The sequence below is a fragment of the Mus caroli genome, chromosome 1, assembly GCF_900094665.2.
Source record: "Mus caroli chromosome 1, CAROLI_EIJ_v1.1, whole genome shotgun sequence".
Taxonomy (NCBI): Eukaryota; Metazoa; Chordata; class Mammalia; order Rodentia; family Muridae; genus Mus; species Mus caroli.
In genome coordinates, this window is record NC_034570.1 from 176,473,502 (window position 1) to 176,479,522 (window position 6,021).

Genomic DNA, 6,021 nt, shown 5'->3' on the forward strand with positions numbered 1-6,021 from the left:
TTTCCAAATTATCTCAAAAGGACCGCGATAGACTGAGAAGCTGTCAATTTAAAGCCCAAAGCCATCCTGAAAACTACCAACTACTGTGAACCCTGGTCTGAGATCAGTGACCATGGGAAGGAACAGAAACCTAAGACAGGTAGTAAGGACTGTGCCATTTCCATAGCTGTAGATATTTTCAGGAAATTGGGTAACAATGCAGTATAATTAGCCCTGATATTTACTCATTGCCAGCAGAACTATCTAGTCATTAGGAGGTTGGTAAAGCTGTCTTTTTTTCTTTTTTCTTTTTTGAATGCAGAAATTCTATTCCGTGAGCCCCTTTGGAAATAACTATTCATGCTCCTCAACAGCTTTGAGTTCCATTGACAGGGGGTGAATTGTAAGCCCTATTGTTCTAAGACATAGAGCTACAGAAGATTGACTTGTTTGGAAATAGACTCATTGCTTATAGGGCTGGAGGGATGGCTTACCAAGTAAAGGTGCTTGCCACCAAACCTGACAACCTGTGTTCAATCTCAAGGACCCACCTGCCGCAAGTTGTCCTTTACCTACACACACAGAAAAAAAATCATAAAAACAGAACAAAACCATCTTCAACAATAGTTGTCTTTTGTCATTATTGCTTTTTGTAGTTTTTGGTATTGACTAGGCTTTGGTCAGTGATTTCTATCAGAAGCCCTTTGAGTAGTTTAAGGAAGTCAGTGGGCATGATGGAAGCATGTGCAGCCCTCTTCATTTACTGATTCAGGGCTGATGTGACCGTCAGCTTGGACCTTAGCTGTGCATGCTGGCTTGAGTCATAAAACATGGTTTCTTCAGATGGCTTGAGCTTCCTAAAGCACCATGGCCAGTTTCCTTGCACGAGCGTCTCAAGAGAAGCAGGTGAAAACTATATGATTATCTTTCATGACCTAATCCTAGTACTGAGGAGTGCTGCTTCCATTATTGCCTCAGGCCAGTTCCATCTGGACTAAGAGGAGTCTCAACCTTATGTAAGGTGAGGACTCAGGGAGAGCCTGACACAGCAGCCAACGTTTGAAATCCAGGGGCTTTCCTGAAGCTATAATAATCCCTCCTTTTGACTCTCCACTTTCTATAGTATAGGCATCAGGGCCAGCTGGCATCACCTAAATTGATGCAGATCCATTTGAGGTACAGGTGAAGTCCCTACATGCACAGCTCCCCTGAGCACTGTTTCTGACATGGAGACCAGGGGAGCATACCCCACCAGGGCAGAAAAAGATGTTTTCTTTCTGAAAATGAAGTGAAGTATCACAAGCAAGTAGGGAAAGGGGGTTGGAGGGAACTGGATGCTCTTAGCTAATGAGGAGGAACAAGCCAGATAGCTTCTGCCCTGCTGTAGCCAGACACCTGAGAGAAATAATTTAAAGGAAGGGATGACCCTGGCTCACAGGATGAGAGGTTCTTGTCACTGCAGGGAAGATTAGCAAAGCAGAACAGCTCACCACCTTAGTCAATGTTTCTCTTTACTGAGGATGTCACTGAGGCCTTGGTGGCATTACAGCCCTAGCAGTGCCTCTCATCGATTTAACTAATGTCCTTTTAATATATTTTATGTTTATCTATCTATTTGTTTATCTACCTATCTATTTACTTGCTTATTTTTAAGTATAGAAATTCTGTCTGCATGTATTATTGTGTACCACATGTTTGCAGTACCCAGGGGGTGCCAGAAGAAGCTGTCAGACCCCTGAACCGGAGTTACAGGTAGCTGTGAGCCACCACGAAGCTACTGGAATCTACCCTGGGTGCTGTGGAAGAGCAGCCAGTGCTCTTAACCACTGAACCATCTCTCTAGCCCCCCCCCCCAAACAGGAGTGGGAAGCTATGTTAAATAAGCAGTGTCTAGAAGCACAGAGTAGGTATACCCATTGTTCTCTGAGGAAGAAGAACTTGGCATTCCCTAGGTCCAGGACATCAGGGCAGAGACAGGACTGGAAACCTCTCTGCAAGCATTTCTCTTCTGTAGTCTTCCTGGACACAGTGGTGCAGTTGGGTTCCGCCCTGGCTCTCCTGTTTGACAGTCCCTCACCGGCCCACTCGTTCTGTTTGTCTTGCTACACTTGTCTTCCTGCTTTGCTCCTGGTGTGGCTTGCTTGCTGTTTGAGACAGCGTCTCACTGAGCAGTTGAGGCTGACTTGGACATCATTATGTGCGCCTGTGTGGTCTCAAGTCTATGGTAATATAATCTGCATCACCCAGAGGGCTGGGGTTACAGGCAGGTATCATGACACTCCAAATAGACATCATAGACTTTATTAAAGATGCTGGTCACATAGTAGGCTCTCAGAATCACTTCTCCCTCTGTTGTCCACCTCCCTTTGTCTCTTCTCCCCTTCTGCTCCCATCCTGCTCCAAGGTCTTCCTTTGTCCCAGTTCCAGAAAGAGAGTTAAATAAGTTGATATCAATTTTAGAATTCTGGTGTGGTAATTTTTTATGCTGCACCCATAAGAACATTAAACATATCCACACATATACATATATATATATATATGGACATACACAATATACATATTTATAATTATGCATGTGCATGCATATATACATACATGGATGTATTTCTCCGCACTTTGGATAGGAATGAAGATGTCTTCAGTACTTAATATCTTCATAATAGACTGTCAGATCTATAACAAAAAAATCCATTTCAGAGGTCTCTGGGCCTCCTGGAGGGTCTCCAAGGCTTTCCCCTCCACTAGCCTCTTTCTGTGTTCCCTTTGCAAAAATCTGAATGCAATTTAAGGTCCCTCCAAACACCAGGCCAGGAGCAAGGGGAAGACACACACACAGGGAACACACACACACACACACACACACGCACTGTAATGGGAAACCTGACCCAGCACTGCCATTTGGTTGAAAGCTCTGCTCAGTTTTCTGGACTGTTTAATTTTGTTTCAAATGAAGAAACTTGTGTTCCACCCATACTTGAGATCTAGCCAAGCTGCATGACTTCACGTTGCCTTTAGAACAGAATTGGATTGCATAACTTCTTAGCTTGTTTGCTCCCAACATCCTGAGTGAGGCTGGGCATCTGCTATATGATCCAGAATGGAGCCTTGGGCCTATGTAAAGGGGTTCTGTCACCAAGGCTGGCAGAAGCTTGGTGCTGTGAACCGAGTGACACATCTGTGTTCTTTCAGTTGAGCTGGTATCAGCAGCAGAGAAAAATCCTTCCTGGGGGAGACATCCTGAAAGATTATATTGGGCCTTTCTCTTTACCACTAGGGTTTTTTTCCCTGTTTAATTATGCCTATTCTCTTTGGGTGGATCATTTCTCTAGTTCTGCTCATACAACAGTGTCCCTTGGTACATTCTGTTCCTTTTATGAGGCTCCTACTCAATTACAAGAATGCAGTCAACTCTCCTACAAACTGCCATTACTTGCTGAAAGAAGAAGAAGAAAAAAAGCAACTACAAAGAATTTTGGGGAAATAAAGACGCATGCAGGGAGAAGCCTAAAGCAATCTTTTAAAGATAAGGTCACTGGAAAACCTTTTCTTTGCATTCTCCCACAAAGTTAGATAGATAAGTAGGTAGATGATAGATAGATAGATAGATAGATAGATAGATAGATAGATAGTAATAGCTAGGTAGGTAGGTAGGTAGGTAGGTAGGTAGATAGATAGATAGATAGATAGATAGAGAGATAATAGGTAGATAGATAATAGGTAGATAGATAGATAGATAGATAGATAGATAGATAGACAGATAGATATAATATATATGCCTGATAGATGATAGAGATGATAGAGAGTATCATAGATAGGCATGACACATAAATGGTAGATGATACCCAGAGCTAGAATGTAGCTAATTGGTAGAGATAGAAGATAGATATTTACATAAATAATTGATAATAAATTTACATAACTAACGGAGGATAAACACATAAAAGATAGATGATACATGGATTCCATGGTCTAATATTTGTCTTAATCATCACTCCAGTTTCATAGCATCTAAGTGGGCACAGTGACTGCGGAGTCTCGGGAGGCAGCAGTGAACAGAGCAGGCAGCTTGCGAGATGAGTGAAGGGAGGGTGAAGCAGGTTTGTGTAGTCACCATCTTTGACAGGAAGCACGGAATCAATTACTAAAGATTGTTTGCCAGGACGACTTTGCAGCCCACATGTCCTACCTTCTCATGACCGTGTACACCTTCGAAGTCTCTAGCTTTAGTTTTATGAATAAAATATGTAACTGGGGGTGAACTACCCCAGGAATAGAAAACCTGACTGCCCCTAGAAGGTCCAATGGCTAGAGCCATACTGCATAACTTCTTTCCTGGAAAATCAATGTTGTCTCATGGCCAGTGACTCAAGCAAACACAGTAAATATTTGGGTGGTTTTTTCCCCCTTAAGTAAGTAAGGTGGGAAAGATTGCCACTGGAACATTACTGTAGCCTTTATGGGTTGAAAGCACTTGGTTCAATAGCTTAACGTCTCCAGGCAAGGATGAACGGCCTCTCTCCATTGCTAGCAGGCAGCCACCCATTTCACAGGAGCTTGGACAGTGAGGCTTATGAAATGGCCGTATTTTCCTTCTGACTTTTGCCACTGAGGACTTGCGGGTAGGTTCTCCCCCAAAGGTCTGCCATGTTTGTTTCACACAGGTTGACTGATCAAGACTGTGCTTTCACAGAATAGGTCCGAAGGCTGCTCAATGACACATGAATTACAAAAGCAACAAAAGCAACAAAGGCTGATAACACCGCTTGTAGGAATCCTTTTGTTTCCAAACAGAGCTGCTTTCAAATTCTACGGCAGAGCTAGGGAGGTACTACAGACCTGAAATCCCAGCACTGTGAGGCTGAGGCAGCCTGGCATACATAGTGAGGTCCCAGTTCACAAACCAGAAGAAGTGGAGAAAAGACAAACAAAACTCCACACCAGAACTGTCTCATGGACTACAACTCAACTCAACTCAAAAAAAAAATTTTTTTTTTTAGTAACCATGTAAAATATTTTTAAAGAAAAACAGGTGTGGTTAAAATAAAGCATTTTAGCCACATGCTTTATTTAAACTCTCACATATCCAAGAACATATATGTAATAACGATAAAAACTGCTATACTGAGACAGTTTAAATTTTGCATGTGTTTGTACCTAAGTCTTGAAAATGTTTGTGGGCATTTTATACCTTTAGCCTGTCTCAGGTCTGATTGGCTATAATTGCATAATTTCCCAGGTACCACATTGAATGATAATGTCCTCGACCCTCCTTAGCAACCCGCAGAGTTTAGAGGAGAGTAATCAACCCCCTGTGAGGCCCCATTCACTCTCCCATACCATGGTGTCATATAAAGTATATTTCTGGACTGGAGAGACTGCTGAGTGGCTAGGAAAGCATAGTGCCCTTATAGAGGACCCAAGTTCCCGTAGAACTTCAGTCTCAGGAGGTCCAGCATCCTCTTCTGGCTTGTTCAAGCATGCCATTCTCAAGTGCACATGACACACACCTACAAGTAATTAAAAATAAAATAAATCTTTAAAAAAACAAACAAACAAACTTCCACATCAAAGGCTGTGAGAGCAAATCTCCTGAGAGAAGGGGCCACAGTCAGGATTGCTATGTGATGGAGGTCATTCAACCAGCCGATTTTCAATATGTCATCAAAAGGTTAGCCCATAGAACTATGAAATCTTCTCGGGAATGGCTGATGAGAAATGTAGGTGTGGAGAGTTTCACAGATTTAGAACCAAGGTGGAGATGTATGGCCCCAAGCTACAGTCTGGACTACAAGGACTGCTGTGACCCGACACAAGAGGCACAAGACAATCAGGATGGCTGCTCAATGGTGAGTTACAACGGAGCTCAGAATTTCCCCTCATGGCTATTCACAAATAGGCAGACATGTGGGTCAGACATTCTGGGAAGGTAAAGAAACAGCTGGGGGTGTGCATCAGCCCTCAACCTTACTGCATTTGATTAGTGTATCTCCCCCCCACACACAGAGAGAGAGAGAGAGAGAGAGAGAGAGAGAGAGAGAGAGA